We start from the raw sequence: 21205 nt of genomic DNA on the forward strand, positions 1-21205 counted from the left end.
GCGGGTCACCTCTGTGCGGCTCAGTCCCGCCTCTCCGCGCTGCCCGCCGGCCGCAGGGCCACGGGAGAAGCAGCGGGGGCAGCCGGCGGCTCTCTCCTCCTTGCCGCGGGGCGCTACTTGCGGGGCTGTCGCCGCTCCGGGCTGTGGTGACATTGCGAGGAGACTCATCCGAGGGCGTCGCCGGGGGCCGGAGCGCCCGTGCCCGGTGACCAAGCGCCAAGCGGCGGACTCGCCCTCCCCGTGGCGGCGGGGTGGAAGGAGGTGGCGGGGAAGCGGGCTCTGCTCTGGCTGCCCAGCGCGGCGGCCGGGGCGCTCAGCCCTTCATTTCCTTTCGCCGTGGCGCTGCTGAAGGCTCCGGACTATAAATAGCAGGCTCGGCAGCCACCGAGACACACACGCACGCACCGGAGGAAAGTGCCGCGCCGGTAGCCCCGCCGGGCGGTCGGTCGGTCGGTCGGTCGGTCGCCTCGCCGCTAGCCAGGTAACCAGCGCTCGGGCAGGCAGGGGCGGGCGGGGTGCGGGACCTCATTTCGCTGGCGAGGGTTTTGTTTCCTTGTTTCCTCGTTGGCTCCGGCGCGTCAGGAGAGATTAAAAGCTATAAATCGGTTTCGCTAAAGTCACGCCTTATTATTCCCTTACCAAGTTTCTTAAGGTTACAGCCCGCAAGACATACGCAGCCCTGGCAGAAGGTGAAGGTGCTCTCGTCGGGGGCCGCTGCTGCAGCCCGGCGAGCGGCGATCCGGGCCGGGGGTGCCTTGAGGGCGGCTGCCGCTTCCCCACCTCCGGGTCGGGCTCTGCTGCCCCCCCAGGGCCGGGGCTGAGGGGGGGAGAGGCGGCCCGGCCACCTCAGAGACCACTTCCCGGCCTCTGCCGTTCTCCGGGGAGCACCGGGAGGGCGCGGAGGGACCCGTGGTGCTGGGCGAAGTTCTAGGTAGGACCCGCTGGGGATATCGCCTGCTTTCTGCCCTCCTCGGTGTTGCCGGCTGGGGAGCCGCGGGGCCGCCTCGGTTCGTGTTCTGCTCCCCCCCCTCGCCTGGGTGCAGCCGCGGCTCCTCCGAAGGGGCGTTGAGGGGGGCTTGAGGACCTTATTTACCACGGTTTGGCGCCGAGTTTGAAAGTTGGGGGTAGTTGGCTGCTGAGGCGGATAACAGGCTGTGTAGGTGCTGCTAAGGGGGTTAATTTGCTGGAGTAACTGAGCTATAGGATGCCCATCCCCATCTTGCAAATGACAGCGTCTGCTGAAATGTGATGGAAAGCACAAGAAAGGAGGTAGATACAGAGAAGTTGAGAAGAGTTTAACTTGGAATTCTATCGTCCAGAAAAGGAAGGGTGGGGGATTTAATTTCTGAACTGTAGGCAAGTGGAGTTTAATTTTCCCCCAAATGACATAGAGATTTTGAAGCATGGATGGCAGAGCTTGTGCTATCTGCTCGCCTGGTCCCCAGAGCTAACCCGTGCCTTATTTGAAATAAAAATACTAGGATGAAGTCTTTGTGGAGCTATGTTTTCATCTGATAGGTATTTATGTTTCCGTTTCTCTTCCTTGCCAGAAGAAACTGACTTGTTTATTTCTCCATTAATGATGTGTTGAAATAGATGTACTAAAATGAGGCCATATATATGCCATTTGAATATGGCTTTGAATGTCAAAAACAAGACGAGTTTTCAGTCGGCACTGGTCTGCCTTCTGTGTTTAAAGGATGTCCAGACAGCCAAAATGATGGGGGGAAATGTCTGTTTGTAAGTCAAGAGATTATGTAAATAACTGGTTAGAAACAAAACTTGTTATATTTGGTTAAGTATCTACAAGTGTGATAGCAGTCTTTAAAAAGGAAGCATTCTAGTACTTTGATTATATTTTTTCAAAAAGTGTTATTTTTATTTTACTTGATTAAATTTGAACTAGCTTTAAAGACCTGAGGTATCTTTGGGGTTTTTTTTTGGTTCTGTGAACCTGTATATTGTGTGGGGTTTGTGCCTATAAGTCCTCATTACTATAACTATCCATGCAGGAATTAATGTTATTTACTTCACACATTCTGATAATTCAACTAAAATCAAGATACAATTCACAAGATTAATATAAGCAGAAATTAGTCCTGTGAGATTTTTACAGCCCTAGTGACATTAGTGGGAGCGTGGGGCAGTGCTACTACTTCAGAGCCCTATTTTTGCTTTTTTTCCTCTGCTTCCTAATACAGTTTCCACAGTGCTCAAGATAAGATTAAATCTTTCTTTAAAATAAAGCTTTTCTTTTCTTTTGCTTGGACTACCCTAAAGCTTAGAGTTCCATGGGTTCCTCAAACCTTGCTGGTGCTGCTGATCTCTCTTTTGCTCTGTTTTTTCTCTCTGGAGAGAATTATCTGTGAGGCTGCCTTAGTTCTTTTTGATCAAAGAATTCTGTCTTCCTCAGGCTAAGGCACATCAGTTTGAGCAGGTGTATCCAGGTGCCTCCTACAGATTCTCCTGTATGATCATCTCCTTATCATCTTATCTAACCTGAAGATTTCACATTAGGCCATGTGAAATCAAAACGCATGATTAATACTCTGCTTAGGATCTGGAGTTTACTGTACTGCTTGAAGGAAAAAAAAAAATACAACCAACTCCCCAATGACTAAAAACAGAATATCTGCCTGGAGCACTGAAGTCAGCCTTTGGAGGACAGTGCTGCTGGGAAAGAGTGAAGGGTGGGAGACAGTCTGCAGGTGAAGCCATTTCTTAGATTAGGCCTAAATCCACATGGAATTTTGAGGAGCAGTGGGATTGGTATATCTGTTGAATTCTTGTTGTTATAAAATTTTAGTATATGGCTTCTGCAGGGAAATATGAAAACAATACTTTTAGGATTTATGTAAAAGAAAGTAAGATAGTTTGCTAAGACAAATGGAAAGGTGGGCAATTACTCCTAAAACTGATGTTTCTTCAAAATTTATGATACCTTGATTTAGCATTCTTAAACACTTGAGCATTTAGCTACATTTTGCTCCCTAATTTATATTTTCATAACCTTTCCTGTATGCCAAATGTTCTGATTGATGAAAATTTTTAGCAAGGGTTACATTTTTTCAGCTTACTAAATCCTTTGTATTACATTAATATTTTATAGTTACCATTGATGAATGGTGAATGTTACTTATTGGACATTTTAGGAAGGTTTCCTTCTTCCAGAGTAATCTGGACTGATAAGGAAATCCTGTGAAATGCTTTTCCTTGGCTTTTTAAAATAACTTGGAAATCAAACTTCATGGGTCAAAATGTGGGGTGCATGGAAGGCTGAAATGTTATTTTGGGGGCATTTCTGGCATCATCAACCTTTTGGTCTTGCCTACTGCCTACCCTGGGTTAGGAGCCTTCCCCACTCTTCCTGATTTCACCTACAAACCTGGAAGTCTCACTACAGTTCTGTCCCACATTCTTCATCTCATTTTTTTAGGAGCAGCCAAGTTGATTTTGCTCTTGCAGTCCCTAAGTATTTATTATTTTTTCAGGAATGCCTAATTCTTCCTTGACTATTCCAGATAGGGATCTGGTCACTTACCTTTCCAGGCTCTTCTGTCTTGGATAGTTGATACAGAAAACCTAAAACAACCTTGAAAGGCTCTCTGGGTTGCACAGGGTTTGAGTGCTGTGCTGGACTTGGGCTCCCAGATGTCTGCACAGTGATGGAGGATTTTAATTAAAACAATTTGCTCGTCTTGGTACAAAATCCGTGCTGGCAAGTTGAGGTTTGTAACTTTTGGTTTCCTGCTGTTTGGAAAACTGTGTTAACTGCTTTCCAGCTGAATATTACAAAGAGAAAAATTATAAATTCCTAATGGAGAATTCTTCAGCTCATTTTGCTTATCATATGCAAAGGTAGATTCAGTTAAGTTGTCCAGGTTAGTAACATTTCAAGGAAGAGTTTTTTCCCCTTTTCTTTTGCCATCATAAGTTAACAAAAGATGAGCAGAATCCCAACCAGCAGAACAGATTTATACATGGTGTTCTACCCTAAAAACTGCTGTGAGGAGACAGGATACAGTGTCTGTCTTCCAAGTCCTCTGTGCTTTTTTTTGGCAAGGTATCCCGAGGTAACATGCTGAAAAGTGAAGTGGGCATCTCACTGTGTACCTGGGATCCTTATTAGTTTGTCTTTTAAGAAGCAGTGAATAGCATGAATAGCATATGCTTGCTCTGTAGGTTTCTTAGGTTTACAGTGACACAGTCTGCTTAAATGTTTCAGCAATTTTTTTTTTTTAAATTTTTTTTTTTATAGTGGGATTATTTAAAAATGTAGGATGATTTCTCCTTCTAAGGTGTTTTAGATCCAAGTAATACAGAACTCACTGACCCTTCTGACTCCAGAAGAGACTGGAATCTCTGTCTAAGGAGTAGATTGAACTCTGAGGCTGCACAGGAGGTTTAATGTTGATTTATAGAGTTAGGATGCTAATAGGCTTTTTGCCTCAGCCTGACAGACTAAGCCTCCTTTTCCTGTTTGTCACTGAATTTGCCTGATAGGTTCCTTTAGCTTGTCTCTAACAGTGAAGCAAGGAAGATCTATTTAATGAAAATACGGAAGACAACACAAGCCAAAGGTACTTATTTGACATAGTATGGTGTCAGAATTGTTAAATGTGATGCTGCTGCTTTAGTTAATTTCTTTGGCAGGCTGAGTTTGTGCACTGTTACTGTGTACCATGGAATAAAAAAAAAAAAAAAATTTTTTTTTTTTTTTTTTTTTTTTTTTTTTTTTTTTTTTTTTTGCAGATGTTTGTTTTGTTTTGTTGTACATACCCTGCTTCTATGAAATGTCACCATATGCCATGACCTCGATGAAAATATATCTGGAGTACAACAGTAAAGTCAGTCTGTGTTAAGCCTGGGGAACATTTTCTCTTAAACTTACCATATATACATAACTAGAACACTGGCATTTGTATCAATGCCTTTGATTCTCTACACTTGTCAATAAAAGTTTCTTGCTTGCTGTTAAAACACTGATTTGGCAAATAGAATGAGATCTCCTAATAAAAGGCACCAGAAAGACTCCTTTTAAATTGTAATTGTAAGAAGTGGATGTGTAATGGACAGTTCTGCCAGTTTTTCGTGTACCATCACTTTTTTGTATTTTTTTTTCTTTTAATTCTTAAAATTCTTAGCATATTATAGCAATGCTAGTAAGACACTCTGAACCTAGGGTGCATTTGTCTTTTATGAAAATGGCTCAAAACATGGAAATGGGTCTAAAGGTCCAGGTGCTAAGTGTGGCTTGGTATCTTCTGTACTTATTGCTGTGGAAATGGAGCAGTGAGCAGAACATGACAAGAGTTTGGTATTCTACAGTGTTTCTGTCACAGCAGCATCTCTGGTGCTGTGCCTGGATGTTGTTTGCTTTGTGTATATCTACAGGTAGCAGTAGAATTGAGTTTTATAGGGTGAAACTACTTTTTTCACTTTTCTATAGTTATATAATTTTGGAATAAATCTTTTAAGTGGGTTATTCCAACTCATTCTGTTGACGAGCACAGAATTTGGTGCACAGAGTAGGAGATGGGTTATTCAAACACGTCAAATACACTCAGCCTGCTATTTTTATAGCATTAAAAACTCCTTGCAATTGATGAGAAGATCTTGAATTTTTCAGATTACTCACCTAAAAGTTGGAGTGTGCACAGGAAGTGCCTTTTTGCTTTAGTTAAAGTGTGTGGGTCAGAACTTCCCTCCCCACTCCCCTGCAGCAGGCAGCTATGGTGCTACACTGTACCTGGAATTTCTGGGTGACACTTTAGGGTGACAAACAATTCCTTTGCCTTTTGCAGAACAACCACATGGCACAGGGTCCCTGTGGGCTGGAAATGGGAAAGGTGGTGATGGGACTTCTTTCACTGGGGGAAAGCTGGTCCTAAAGCAAACTTTCTTCCAGTCCTGCACATCAGCACTTTCCACAGGAGCAGTGTGGTCAGTAAACTTTGGAATAAAGATAGGAGATGGAAATGATGAAGAAACACTGAGTTTCAGAAAGAAAAACGTAACAATTAAATAAGCATTCTCAGGTTGGCCCTGTCATTGAGAAATATTTTTTTTTTATCTGTAGGTTCTATGCAAACACAGATGTGTATCATGCATTATATGAGCCTACATGAAACATCCTAATGAATCATATGATGGTTGTTTAGCCACTGTTTAAAACATATGTGTGTATCATTCTTACTTGTTGCATCTAGGGGTTGCTTGTTTGGTTGGATTTTTTTTTAATATTTATTTTTTAATTTTTAATTTTTTTTTGGCTTTTGTTGGTGCCAGATTGAAGTTTCAGTGTTTTGTTTCAGCTGAACAATGTAGCATTTTACTTCCAGGATTTGTTTTTTTCCAAGTAATATAAATTAAACTGGTGGCTGCTATTTTTAAGGAGGGTTTTTTTCAGTTTGGAGAGCTCAGGTGCTGACAGCTGGAAGCTTGGAACACATGGATGTAGCCTGCACTAGATGGCAGTGTAAAATATGAAGAAGCCTGAAGAGAGTTGGAATTCTCAGCAAACTCAATAGAAGCTGCCACACTTCAGGCTCACTTCATAGATAAGTGTGGTTTTACTGCATGTACTCCTGTTAGATATGAGGTCATTTATTTTTCATGGTCTAAATTTGTCTTGAATTTACCTTGTTTGAGTAAGAGAATGTATTTGGGCATTTACTGTGAGATAGCTGGCATTCTGTACATCATTTGGGTTTGCTGGTTTTTGTTTGAGGTTATCTATGGGTTAAGAAAACTACATGTATTTTTGAAAATTCTATTTTGAATGTGTATTTTAGAACTGTAGGACAAAAGCTATCAACTGATAAAACAACAATGGGTGAGACTTAATTTTAATATTTTATAGCTGTGTCATGGCCTTTTATCATTTACACAGAATGATCTGGTATGTGTGTGTTGTTTTTTAAAATAAAATAAATTATACTCAGTCTCCAGGGCAAATTACTGATGTCAAATTTCATATACTGCTATAGTTTATTGTTCTTTTCTTACAGAAAGTGTCTGTGTATGTGAAGTATGAGCTATTTCAAACCAGTTGCTGTGGTGTCAGTCTTTTTACAAATGGTATGATGTATAAGCCTCAAAAAGCCCCAAAGCATCTTTATTTATTTTATTTGAGCATTGCAAGAGGCCTTCAGTGAGAATGGGAGGTAGGACTTGTTGGTGAGCAAAGTACAACCTCCAATACTATACTGGGAGTCCTTTCAGAGCTTTCCTTTTGCAGTCTCTGATGATACAAAAAATCTGACTGAGGTGGTGAAAATAACATTTATTAGAAACCTTTAAATGGGTTTCTGTACCATCAAGATGTGATAGCCTAGAGATAGATTTCTCTACTAGAGCACAAAAAGCAGAAGAGATGAGAGGCCCCAGCCTATAAAAGTTGTGTGCAGAGCTTTGTTATATATTTGCAAGTGAAATGAGAAAGTAGTTTGATGTAACACCATGAAACTTCTACGTTTTTTTAAATTGGATTTTCTTTCTGTGACAAGAATGAAAAGCCTTGTCACAAGAGCTTCTTTGGAACCATGTGTTGGAAAAAGCAAAACTCTCCACATGCTGGGATGATTAAATGTATGCAGGCTGCCAAAATATATATGTAAATATAGGTGGTACTTCACACTAAAACTTGATTAGTAATCAGTCTGCTGGTAAATTAGAAGACTTGTATGTGTTTAAGATGTAAGTCATAACATGGTATGTTTGAAGAAAGAATATTGTAAAAAATCCCAACTTTTGATAATGACTTCTTTAAAGTAGAAGATTGAAGGCTTTTATAAAACAGACTGTTCAGTGAGGAAATGATACTTTCCCCTCTTTACTGTGCTTTTCACAGAAGAAAATACCGGGCACCACTGATTCCAGTAATACCAGTATTTTGAAAAGAATGTGAAAAATTTACCAGCAGAAAATGTAGATGTTCCAATAAATCTACACTTGGAGGCATACTGTGTTTTGTGGGGGGGGTCTTTGAGCAGCACAGTAATCATGGAATCATAGAATTGGCTGGGTTGGAAGGGACCTCAGAGGTCATCAAGTCCAACCCTTGACCCACCGCTGCGGTTGCTAGACCATGGCACTGAGTGCCACATCCAGGCTCTTTTTAACTATCTCCAGGGACGGAGAGTCCACCACTTCACTGGGCAGCCCATTCCAGTGTCTGATCACCCTCTCAGTAAAGAAATTCTTTCTAATATCTAACCTAAACTTCCCCTGGCACAACTTAAGACCATTCCCTCTTGTCTTGTTGAAAGTCATCTGGGAAAAGAGCCCAACCCCCACTTGGCTCCAACCTCCTTTCAGGGAGTTGTAGAGAGTGATGAGGTCTCCCCTGAGCCTCGTCTTCTTCAGGCTGAACACCCCCAGCTCCCTCAGCCTCTCCTCATAGGGTTGGTGCTCGAGTCCTTTCACCAGTCCAGTTGCCTCCTTTGGACCTGCTCCAGCACCTCAATCTCCTTCCTGAGCTGAGGGGCCCAGAACTGGACACAGGACTCAAGCTGTGGCCTCCCCAGGGCTGAGCACAGGGGCAGAATCCCTTCCCTGGACCTGCTGGCCACGCTGTTCCTGAGCCAGGCCAGGATGCCATTGGCCTTCTTGGCCACCTGGGCATACTGTTGGGTCCTGTTCAGCTTCCTGGCAATCCAGACTCCCAGGTCCCTTTCTGCCACTCTGTGCCCAGCCTGGAGCTCCCCATGGGGTTGTTGTGGCCAAAGTGCAGGACCCGACACTTGGCCTTGTTGAACCTCATCCCATTGGGATCAGCCCAACTCTCCAGTCTGTCCAGGTCCCTCTGCAGAGCCCTCCTGCCTTCCAGCTGATCAACACTCCCACCAGCTTAGTGTCATCTGTGAATTTGCTGATGATGGACTCAATCCCCTCATCTAAATCATCAATAAAGATATTGAACAGAACTGGGCCCAACACTGATCCCTGGGGGACACCATGGCCGCCATTTTGATGCAGCGCCGTTCAGCACCACTCTCTGGGCCCGGCCCTCCAGCCAGTTCCTAACCCAGCACAGATGCCCCTGTCCAAGCTGTGGGCTGACAGCTTTTTCAGGAGAATGCTGTGGGAGACGGTGTCGAAGGCCTTGCTGAAGTAGTAAGTGAAAGTAGTGTCCCTCTATGTTTGTGTGGTCTTTTGAAAATTCAACTTTAAATTTTATCAGTCATAGATTACAGCAAAGAAAACCTTGTGTAAATTGTCCTTGGCAGCTCAGAATCTCAGTTTTTAGTTGTCACTTTAACTGTAAATGGAGGCACTGTATCTGAGTTTCTGATCTCTTTGGTTTGGCATTCACAGATAATTTTTGTTGTTTTTTTTTTAATTATTAGCATTCTTAATTAAATGGCGAACTAGGGTAACCTTGCACAACAAAAAAGCATGTTAAACATATTTATTAAAAAAAAAAAGATTGTGGATACCCATATTCATGTGGATAAAAGCTGTCCTACAATTTGCAGCTGAAGACTGATCTAAAGATTCATGGGAACCTGGGAAAGCAGATCCCTGACAAAAGATCCCTGACTCTGAGCAGTCACTGCCTGACTCACAGCACAAAAGCAATAGAGATACTGAAACAAGATTAAATGGCAGTTTATTTTAGGCTGGTATAAAAAGTATTCCATAAATAAACTCTCTGATCTCGTGTACAATGCTCTAATCTCCAGCTATGATCATTGGGAAGCTGAAGTCCCTTTGTCCAGTTTTTGGCTGTCATTTGAAGCCCACCAGCTTTTTCTCTGAAACTTGATTTCTGAGAATGGGTCTTGTAGCTGTATAAGGTTTTGGGAGGCTCCTGAGTGTGTTGTGCCCATGCCATGCTGTGGGATTGAAGATGCATTAGACTACCAAAGTAACCTACTAAGATTTTTGTTCGTGGGGGCACGATGTTACAAGGAAGGTAAAAACATTTTTTAATCTATTTTACTTTGTTTTGTGTGTGGGAGAAAATTCCTCTGCTTCTGCTACTACAGATGGGTCAGTTGCCAGTTGCAGATAGAGTTTTCTTGGCTGGTTACCTCTGGGCATGGTTGAAAGTTGGAGGAATCACTGATGTCTTGGAAATGGAGGTGATGAGTCCCAGATGAAGCAAAACAAGCTGAGATTCTGGTGCTTCTGGGAACAAGTAACTTCTTACCTGAGCAGCAGGGACAAGTTACCCCTTCTGGAGTCATCCATTAATTTTTCTAGTACAGCCAAGCCTGGCAGTTTATTTCCAGGTGGTAGCATTTGTTTGCTATCATATTTAAATAAAGCTGATGTTCCACTACAAAACATGCTACAATTGTTTTCATGTTATTATGAGATGATGCATTTATAATAATTATTTAAAATACCTAGTTCAGCACTTGTTCAACTTGTTGTACAGCTTGCTAATGAGATGTCCTAGAGTCATCTATGAATATTTATTAAGATTTATATCAACAAGAGAACACAGAAAAACTGTACTGTTTTTCAAAAGAGAAATTATCATTACTCATCTTCCATGTGCTGAAATGACAGTCAATTTTGGTGTGTTACAATAGAATGACATACTTGGGCATTTTGCCTGAAGCACTGATCTGTTTTTTTCTCCTCTGTCTGATCCAGTTAATCAAAACAACATAGTGCAGGTAAAGTGGAATTTTACCTGACGTTTGTGGCTATCTCTTTTTGTAAATACCTAAATAATGAATGGCTTTTTCCTCATGAGCTATTCCAGCTGGGGAGAAATAAAAAAACCCAAAACAAATCACCCCAAAATGTATTTACCTTTTGCCTATTTTATAAATGAAATGCTGAATAAAGTTCTATCCCACATCTATGGGAGTTTGTGTTGTTGGATACTTCCTGAGTTCTGAAAAACATCAGCTTGGAGGATCTATTTTTTGTATCTTGAAAGATGAATGTCTTCCACTATAGTTTGAAGGTTAAGGTAGAAGGATGTTTTACAAAAATTGAATTACAAAGTGCAAGAATACTGAAAACATAGCAGAAGATGTGTTTTTAAGCAATTTTAAGGAACAATACCAGAGTGTCAGTTATGACCCTAGTTTGTCATTTCTCTATTTGGAGCAGCGTTGCAACTTTATCTCCAGGTGATTTGTTACTTCTGCTGTGGTAAATAATTCAAAAGAGCCTTTGATGTATAGTCAGTAATGTCAGGTATCTCTCCCCTCCTCTCCTAAGTGTTGGGAGCAGATTCTAACCCCATTTGCAGTTTCCTGGAACTTGGGGAAGCACTCTGCAAGATCTTGGCTTTGGGTTTGGCTTTCTAAAAAATTTTCTTGATTTAAATATTAAACTTTAAAAAAAATATTAGCAATGTAGCCCCTTTTGTGTTGATTTTGGAAATGCACAGAAGGGACAGGATAGCCAGAGAGAAATGGAAGTGCTGGTGTTGGATGGAGATAGAGGTCCCATCACTTGGGCTGAGACTCAGGCTCACATTTCAGTTGTAGATCCTGATAGTTTGAAGAGGCAAGGTAAGAGGTGCTTCTGTCAGGATGGCAGTGAGAAACTGGAGGAGAGCTGGTGTATACAGAGCAGGAAACCTCTGGGGAGTCATCAAGACATCAGGGCTAGTAGAAATTTTCTTGCCAGATGGGAAATGGAGAGATACGCATGAACAGCCTCAGAGCTGCAGCTTTCCTGAATCTTCAACAACAAAATTAAGGCTTTCTGTGCTTGGCTACTTGCCATCAAAGGCTGTTTTGTCCCTGTTTATGTTTGGAGAACTTCTGTAGCAGGTGATGAGCCTGTTGCCTCCTTAGTGTTCCCATGGGAGAGTGACTCCTTGGAGTGGCAGGAATGCAGCACTGCATGGATAGCATCAGGTTCTTCAGCATCTCTACTTTGGGTTTATGAGCACATGAAACATTTCTGGTTCTCTTTTACAATTTGTGTCAGCCATGATAATGTGCCCTTCTTTGTCTTTATGTTGTTCATACAACACAATGCACAGAAACTGGGCTTTCCTGTCTATTTTCTGGTTTCCTTTTCTTTTGTCTGCCTGCTACACAAAATCTCTAATGCCTCCATTTTAGACACCATATGGTAACCTTTTGCCATGCAGAGGGACCTTGTCAGGTTTGAAAAAGAATGGTTATTTGGGAGATAAAAATATTTGAGTTTAAGTTGTTCATGTTTGATTTGTTTCACTTAGGAAAGAAGATGCAATTTAAATTTTATATGTAGAAGTACTATTTGTCAGGCACACCTGGAACTCAAGTGAATTCTATTCTCACATACTGGTAAGCAGCCAATTGTTTTTAATATTTTTTTTTAAATGAAAGGTGCATATAATTATTTTTTGAAACTTAATGAAAGTGCTCAGTAAGCCTGTGTTCATCAGTGAAGAAACCTTATCAAGTCTCTGATGTATTATTGTCCTCTGATTACAGTCAGCTATAGGGGTTTTTGCTTTTTCTTCATCCATGGTTATCTTCCAATTTGTTCTTGAGCTGTCCAAATAGTGTAGTTGCCATTCTAGACCAGTTTATATATATATATATATGTATATAAGGATATATTCATGGCTTTCAGACCTAGTTCTTACCATGCCCAGGCCACTAAGAGAATCATACAGGACCTGGTGTAGAGGTGGGAGATGCCTGTAACTTGTCCTGATCTTCTCAGTAGAATCTGCTGCATCTGATAGATGATGTCAGATGACAAATGAGTAAACAAAATTCAGATCTTGTAATATCTGTAGCTAGCAGGTGTCTGTATAGGTCACTGACTTCAGTGGCTCAGGGAGCTGAAAATCAATAAAATACTTACACTGTACTTAAAATAAACACTGTCTTAATGTATCAACTTAAAAGTCATTATGGGTGAAGAAGGGGACACAAACTGTAAGGAATTTCACAAGACTGAACAGTGAAGCAGAGAGACAGACAATTCTTTTTGTTTGCTGTGCCTTAAAAGAATTACCAGGCAAGGAGATAATTAAAGCATCATCAAACACTGGGAATTTCCCAGCCATTGTGGGTAAACAACTTGACTGCTCCAGGCAGGGGACCAACTTAATTAAGGAAAAAAAAATCTAATTTAGTTAACCCATTTATCAAATAAATATTTTGGAAACCCATTAGTCTTTCCTCATACACTAACACTTTGGCTAAAAGGGTGACATTTTAGAAAGGGAACTTTGTAAACTTTCTTTGGCATTACTTTTAAAATGTACTAACAGTGTGGTGTCCAAAAGTTGTTTTTTATTTTTATTAACTACCTAATACTTCATTCATTTTTTGACTATAAAATATTCTATTTTCTTTTTCTAAATATAGGCAAAGCTGAGAACTGTAGCAGGAATGGCATTTTCGTTTTGTTGGAAGTTAAATACCTTATGACCTTAGTATTGATTGTGTATTCCACAGGTCTAAAACAACCTCTCAGTTGGTACATAGCTGAAGTTTTTCTTCCTCTCACTTTTATCAATGAGTCTGATAAGACTTTTTATTAAAAAAAAAAAAAAAAAAAAAGTTTAATCTCATTTATGGATAGTGGTAGTTTTAATGAGATACTGACTGTTACAAAATATGCTTATGTATTTAAAAATTCAGGGAAAAAAACCCTCCAGAAACACATCTTGTATTAATTCCTTTATCTAGTTACAGCAGTCAGTGGAGATTTTTTAAAATCCTTTTTTATTTGAGCTAGGAAAGACTAAATAGTAAGCAAGCTAATACACAGCCTGGAAAAGTATTAAGAAACCAAAAAAGTCTTGGTCCATGGTAGAGATATGAATAACCCTACAACTGTCAGAGTAAAGATAGCCATTTGAAGATCTCAAAGTTAACATATTCACATAGCAGTGAACAAAACCCAAATCACACAGAAAATGCATTTTTGTTCAAGAAGCTGCATGAAAGCTGCAGCAGTTGGGGTAGGGGATGAATTTGGACAACTTGGAGGCCACCAGTTTTGAAGCTTGAAGAGGCTCTTGTTTGTGTACCATGGGCTTTGGAATGAATGGCTCTGAAATATTGTACAGTGTGAGGAGGGAAAGACCAATTACAATTTTGAAGGATGGGAATCTTTTTTTTTTCTACAGAAGAAAAATCTGAATACTTTTTCCCCTTGGTTACCATGAGAGATTTCTGCTCCGAAAGTTGAAAGTGTTACAAATTCGGTGTGAATCCAGGTTTTTGGTGGTGTTAGTTTTTTTTTCCTATGAACTCCTGTGGTATCCTGTCTCCTGAAAACATTGGGAATAGGAACTTGAATCATCAGCAAGTTAACCTGGACAGCATTACTGTGATCTTCATTCCACAATTTATCTAGGAATTTGGGTAGAGGGTTCAGAATGGCTTTTTAAGTATCTGTCATCCCTGTCCTTACAGTCTGCGTGTCATAACCAGATAAAATAGGATTGCAGGTGGTTGGGGTAACAGTATCAAGCCAGACCTCCTGCTGTAATGAGCCATTCAAAATAAATAAGGTTGAGAAACAAGGATTGGATGAGAACAGAAGTTGTATAATTTTCTGCTTATTGTTCAAGGGCAGGAAAGAAGATCAGGGAGAAGAGGCAGGTGAAATCTCAAAGCTCTGTATGCAGAACATAGTCTCAGGAGGTATGATTCCAAGTCCAGGACTTCATAATTTTCAAAATATTCAAATAAATTAATAAATTATGCTTAATAATGTTTTTGTCTGGCTAGACACTACTCATCTCTGAGTGAGCCTGAGCAGTACATCAGCTGTGCAAGGACTTAAACACTATTTGCAGTAGGTCAAGCAGCTTCCCCCATGGTGTGGGTGGTGTCTTGGCCTCCAAGCTTTGCCTTCCCTTGCTGGTTATTTCACCATTGTGTCTAGAGCATTACCAGCCAGACATCCTTGTTAGCACATGGGAAGTGTTTGGAAATAGTAGTGACTGAATTGCCCAGGGAAGTAATTAATGTCTTAAGTAAAGATGAGAGTTTGTGTGAGCTTGAGGCTGGGCTTGAAGTAGAGCTGCTGAATCTAAAACTTGAAAATCACAGCTCACCTAAAAATTCCGAATGAATCAGTGTAATGCTTTCAGCCTTCAGCTTGAAATAGCATTTTTATTTGGTTTCCTAAAGGGTTGCAGAATAGGTAATGTGGTATTTGCAGCTCATAAATTCCTGGGCTGTGTAGATGCATCGGCCACTGACTCCTTTACTGTCCTTGTGGAAAAAGGTAGAACAGGGTGCTCGTGGATGAATGATCAGACATAAACTTCAGTGCCAGAGGGGCAGCAAGGAAGCAAACATTGGCATGGCAGAGGTACCTGTGAAACCAAACAGAAGAAATCAGCATTCCCACAAGCAGCTCCTGCTTACACTAAATGAACAGTTTGTAACAACCCTTCCTGCAGTTGTACAACTGCCTTGTGCTCTCTGACATCATTTAGGAAATCTTTTGAGTCAGAGCATATGGATGTGTTTCTCTTGGAGCTCAGTGGGGCAGTGATTCTTAAGAATAGCAACTAGATTCAGCTTCAAATTCATATTATTATAGGGCATAGTTAGCTAATACATCTTTTTGGAAGCAATTTGCCCATCTTTTCCTTGTGCAATTAGTATTCAAAATGAGAGGGTTCTTAATGTTAAGAGTAATATTAAGGAGCATTAATATTTAATGGGGTGTCATAAGAAATAGCTTGCAGTAATTTTTGCAGAGGACATAGGTGAGACATCTCTCATAGTTCCTTTGGAACTTTGGTGCTTATTAGACACTCTGTGCCCGAGGGATAAAGCATAAAATCTTCCTTTTCATGTGTCTACCAGAGGTTAGATTACACTGGAACTAATGAAGCACTGAGCTGGAAGGAAATCAGATGGAGATCCATATTTGTAGATTTTTAAATTACCTTAATCCTGTAAAACAAAGCATAAAGTTCTCACCTGTGTCACCAGATTGGCACAGTTCCTACTTTTGTGCTGGTTTGTCTGGGGTACTTAGTATTTCCCAGCTCTGTTCTTTATGCACAGCAGTGCTTAGGTAGAATATAATGGAAAAGTTGTTTCCTTAGATGGATATTCACAAGAATTTCACTCTGCAGGGCAGTTTGGTCACAGTTCATGACTTTACAGGAACAGAAAGTTTAGATCAGACCAAAAAATTACCTCGATCAGATCATCAGTTTTAAATCTGCATCCTTATTGAGAACAGAACACTTTTTTCTTTATATTTTTTTCTTAAATATCTTGATTTGACTTATGGTTTGAATATAATTTTAAATAATTTTTTGCAAATTTTCCTCTGGTTCCCCAGTGTCTCTGCCCCCTGAAGTGTAGGGGCACTTTGGTTTGTGCTCCTAGCTCCTTACCAGCCCAGTTTCCTATTCTTTGGCTCAGTTGTAACACAATTATCATTAGGAATGGTTTGATCTGTTTAGAACAATGTATTGCCATATACTGAAATAAACTTTTCTATTGTTGGGGTCTTTAAAAGTGGTAGTTTTCTGTCCTAATCTAGAATGTAATTTTATTTTTCACCTTAATGCAGGAACACCTGATTACTTTTGAAAACAAAAGTATAGAGTTTATGGCTGGAAAATGTTTTGGTTTTTAGTGGAATTCACAAAACTGCCTTTCCACGGAAAATAACTACTTGTTTATTGGGGAAAGATTTGGGAATAGAGTGGTTTTTCTAGAGAAAACTTAGGCTAGGAACAGTAGGAATATTGCTTTGTGGGAAGAAAGATGAGGTAGATGCTTAATGAGAGCCAGGAATAACTGGAGTAGGAGGTAGGGATGAAGGATGAGAGTATTTTAGTAAGGATGAAAAAGATGGACACTGATGGGCTGGAAAGCTGGAGGTGACATGAGAATCCCTTTGTAACTTTTGCTGTCCTCATTCTTTTCTTCCTCACTTTTTGAGGCTGTTTTCTTGACAAATTCCATTAATTCATTCAGGATAAAAAGACAACAAAAGTTTGAAGTGTAGTTGTGTGTTATTTTAGACTAAGGACATCAAGTGGGAAGTAACTAAGTTTATCTGAATTGTCTCATTATGTCTTGTCTCCTGGTTTTGGATGGTGATAGCAGGGCAGCTGCAGATAAATTGGTTGCACAGACCTTTGGGCTGTTTGAGAAACATTTAGACCAGAAAAATGAGAAATGACAGAAATGCTGGGAGAACAAGGGAGGAGATGACATTTCTGTATTTCTCCTAGTTTCTGCCTTTGTTTTTCTTTATAGAACTTAAGTGCATTTTACTTCAGGGCAGGACAGATAGCTGTTGTCTTTTTTTTTCCTTTAAAAAAAAAAGAAAACCCAAATACTCCTCTCAATTGCATGTCAAAAATAATAATTTTTTTCTATCTACATTCCTGTGCCTGTTTAGGTATGACATGCAAATATAAAATAAAACATTTAAAAATTTAATACAGTTTATCAGTAGTATGCAATTTATTTTGAATAGTCTTATGATTATCACAAATTTTGTGCAAGCCTTAATCAAAATGCTAACTGAAAAAAAATAAAATTATCAAGTCACCCTTTTCCATTTTAAGAGAATGGGGAGTGATTATAATTTTTTCATCTGACACAGGAATAAGTAAGATTAATTAAGCAAAGACTGATTTCTTATTCTACTGGGACAGGATGACTGGTTATAAGGCACTTGAATAGCGGTGTTAAGTAGTATGTAATTTATTAAATTGAGAGAAAGCTTTATTCTATGAGCAGATGAAAATGTGATCATGCAAGAAGACTTGGAAATGTGTACTGTAGCTAAGCATGAAATAAAAAATAATCCAGTGGTAATTATTAACTTGCACTTTGTTTTGCTCAAGTCAGTATCTTCTCAAATGAAGGTTGGGTGTCATGTTTTCCCCACTCTGTGTGAACTGTACTGGTGGACTGTACTGGATCACCTAATGTGTGCCCAGTAACCCAGTGCCTTGAGAAGGTGACAAGTTCTGTTTTTAATGGTTTCTCTTCTTTTTCTCACTTCTTACCACTGACAAAAAGACAGGAGGGAATGCAGAGCCTTCCGAAGTAGCACTGAGTTCCACACTAGGAGTGATACTATTCTGTAATCAGTTGATACAGATCAGCAGTTTATGTATTGGCCTGAATCATTTATCACCCAGAAGTTTTTTGAATGCTGTAATTGAAATATCAAGTTGATACCAACTGCAGTCCTGAGCTGAAATCTTCCTGTCCCTGCCAGCTGTTGAGCTGCTGCTCTTCACTCCTTCTATCATTTCCCAACAGAGGAAGGGGTAGGATTGTTACCATGGGGTATTGTTACACTGATGACATAAAAAGAGGCAAATTATTCTTTTCTAGGCCAGGATTTAGGGCTTGAAAAATACTGTTGTATTTTTTTAAACCACTTTTTTTTTTTTTTTTTTTTTTACTGTGGTTTTCTTTAGTTTTAGTATACAAATTGCCAGTCAAATTTATTGTTTTATTTGCAGCCATATTTCCATCCCATGAAATGGGAGGTAATGCAGCTGCAAGTGAGAGCTGTGTTCATTTAATGACTGTAAAATCTGACCTCAAGCTAGGCCTCCTTTTGTTGCCTTTCCTCCAGCTGAGGGATTTAATGGAAGCGTTTTGGAATGATAGCGTTTCAAAATCTTGACATTTATTCAAATCAGTCTGGACTGTGTGCTTGAATCTCCACTTAGCCTGTCACTTCACCTGAAGACTAATAAATGCAAACAAAATAAATCAACAAAGCACTCAGTAAAATCATCTGGAGTGATGCCTGTCATGTAAGAAAAACCAGCAAACCGACTGCCAGACAGGATCAGACCTAAAGGAGATGAGCTCAGTTCTGGCCAGGTATTGGGAAGAGTTGTAGTAAAACAGAAGTAGATCCTCAAAGGTAGGATATCCTTTTTAGATTTTCTTGTATTTTAAATGCTCTGGTGTAGAATTAATGCTCTTAAGATGTATGAAATGTCCTAGAACAAGGTTCCCCCCACCAGCTGTGCAGCATCTGGAGACACAGCTGGATGCTGAGACAGGTTTGGTACTGCTGCAGAGCAGGGTGGCTGAGAAACCTGAGCTGTGTTCTGCCTTTAGGTCTCTTTTTCTATTAACAAAATAGATATCCCAGGCTGACCACTGCCTCCAGAGTGCAGTACAGTGCTGGTTTTTTGGGACAGTGGAAGATGAAACTGTTAAGGTTTCTCTCTGTCTGTTCTTTATGTCTGGTTTGAGCGGATGCCTCCCGGTCTCTGTGCTGCTCAGATGAGTTCAAGCATGAGGTGCATTGAGTAAATTGCTTCTCTCATGCTCAGATTGGCTTCCAGCACCTCTCTCCCTGGAGTAAAGGGAGTGTAGGACCATTTTGTTGCTGAGAAAATGAGGGTTTTGTTTACTACCAGCCACATTATGGCTTCTTCTGAGGGTTGGCCCAGAATAGAGGAGTGAAATATTTAATTTAGATATTACTCCCCTCCTTTGCTCTTCTCTTTAAAGTGGTTCCAAATACTCTGTGACCAGATAGCTGAACTACACATTGCTGGTGTCAGTTCTTCTATTGATGTATTTTTATTTCTTTATTCATCTTGACTATGTTGAGGTGAAATGCAGCAACAATTTAACAGAGCTAAGTAGGCACCATTTAGGACAAAGGGGAAAATAGCATCTATCTGAAACTGCATAGGAAATTCCAGGTATGTGTCTTGGAATTAGTCAGATTTTTCCCAGGATGCCATGACTAATGCCATTAATGACAGGCAAGTCTTCATTGCTTCACTTGCTGTTATGTGTGATGTTTTTCTCACTATCAGAGGGTGCTGTAGCACTGTGAAAATACAATTTTTTTCACTTTTTCTTTTGAGCTGTGTGTACCCAGAAACCCTTTCTACCTTGGCACAGTAATGAATTCATGAGAGCTCTTAAACTGGTTGCATTGTGTGTGTGTATTTTTGATCTCCTTCTGAGAATACACAACACTCCTCAGATTTTCCTGTCAGCAGTCAAAGAATACTTAATTCACAATTTTAGTTTTAATTATTTTTTCAAATGTAAGTAAAATTGTAGCTCACCTCAGTGTGAATACTCTACTGAGAATGTGATTTTTAACTAGGAAAGCTTATAAAAATTAAACTGCTCCTTTTTCTTTAGATGGAATCTTTTAATAAAATTTGACTGATTCTCTATGGTGGTTTTTATGTTCTCAGTCCGTAATACTTAGATAGAAGCCTTTTTTTCCTAAGGAAAACCTCAGCAAGTTGATCAGTTGTTGCTTTCTGCTCCATTATCCATTCAGCTCAGCTTGATTTGTGTTGGTAGCAGCAGTGGAATGTAAGGAGCAGAAAAATAAATTGCTGGTTCTCTGTGTCTCCTGACTAGAGGCATTCATTTGTTAGTTGGCTCTTCCATTCTTCTTACCCTTCCAGTCAGGGCAGTCTGTACAGAAATGAGTTTCTTCATCAAAGTGAGAGAACATACCACTTAACAGTTCCATTTCATCCTGGAAATGGAAAATAACTTTTCCTCTGGAAGGCACAAGCATTCAGACACATCTAATGTCTTTGCAACTCTTTAAGACAGTGACTAAATCAAGCTGTCAGGCCTCTAATCTCAGTACAGGAACTCTGTGGTGCTTCCAAAGCTCATCTTGTAGAACCAGAATTTTGTTCCTTTGGGATGGAGGTCACTGTTCCACAATTTAAGTAAATCATTGACCTTTCCAGTGTGTCTGAAACACTTGCTCCACAAATATACCACACACTGGCTATTTGAATGTGAAGACTGAGGTAGGATGTAGGTTTTTCTTTTCCTAATTAACCAAAATCTGGATGGTGGAGAACTGTGGTGTAAGAGAAGCAAAAGAAAACTGAAGATGTGCAGTTCAATGAAAGGCAAAACATTTGCAGAGTGACAGCACTTACATCCTTCTAGGTGTGATTTCCAGGGCCTGGGTTATCAACTAAGGAAGATAGAGCCACCTTGTAAAGATCTCTGCTGAGGAATGATTTCTTACCTTGCCATCAGGATGACACCAGTCTATACTTAGCCATGCCTGACCTGTAATCAGACTCAGTGGGGCAGATTTGATGCTCTCATAAAGGGAAGATGACTGAAGAAGATTGGCAGGAGAAAACCACATAGATCCAAAGCAGTTGGATTTAGATAATCAGTACTCCAGGCTGGCAGAGAGATTTCTCTATGAATGCTTTGCTGAAGTTTTATACTAAGAAAACTATGCCATTCTCTAGACATAGCACTGAGTCCCTTCAAATCTTGGATAAATGTATGCAAATTTC

The 21205-nt window shown here is 40.2% G+C and overlaps 1 protein-coding gene across 5 annotated transcripts in view; it reads left to right on the forward strand.

Annotated features, from left to right (window-relative positions):
* The first annotated feature begins 310 nt into the window (after positions 1-310).
* Positions 311-21205, forward strand: part of INPP4B (inositol polyphosphate-4-phosphatase type II B) — a 267108-nt gene continuing 246213 nt past the window's right edge. For all 5 annotated transcript variants that reach the window (XM_071753780.1, XM_071753784.1, XM_071753782.1 and 2 more), the window contains exon 1: positions 311-481. The gene's annotated coding sequence lies outside the window, so the exon portion shown is untranslated. The remainder of the gene's footprint in view (positions 482-21205) is intronic.

The sequence above is a fragment of the Heliangelus exortis genome, chromosome 10 (genome assembly GCF_036169615.1).
Source record: "Heliangelus exortis chromosome 10, bHelExo1.hap1, whole genome shotgun sequence".
In the NCBI taxonomy this organism is placed as follows: Eukaryota; Metazoa; Chordata; class Aves; order Apodiformes; family Trochilidae; genus Heliangelus; species Heliangelus exortis.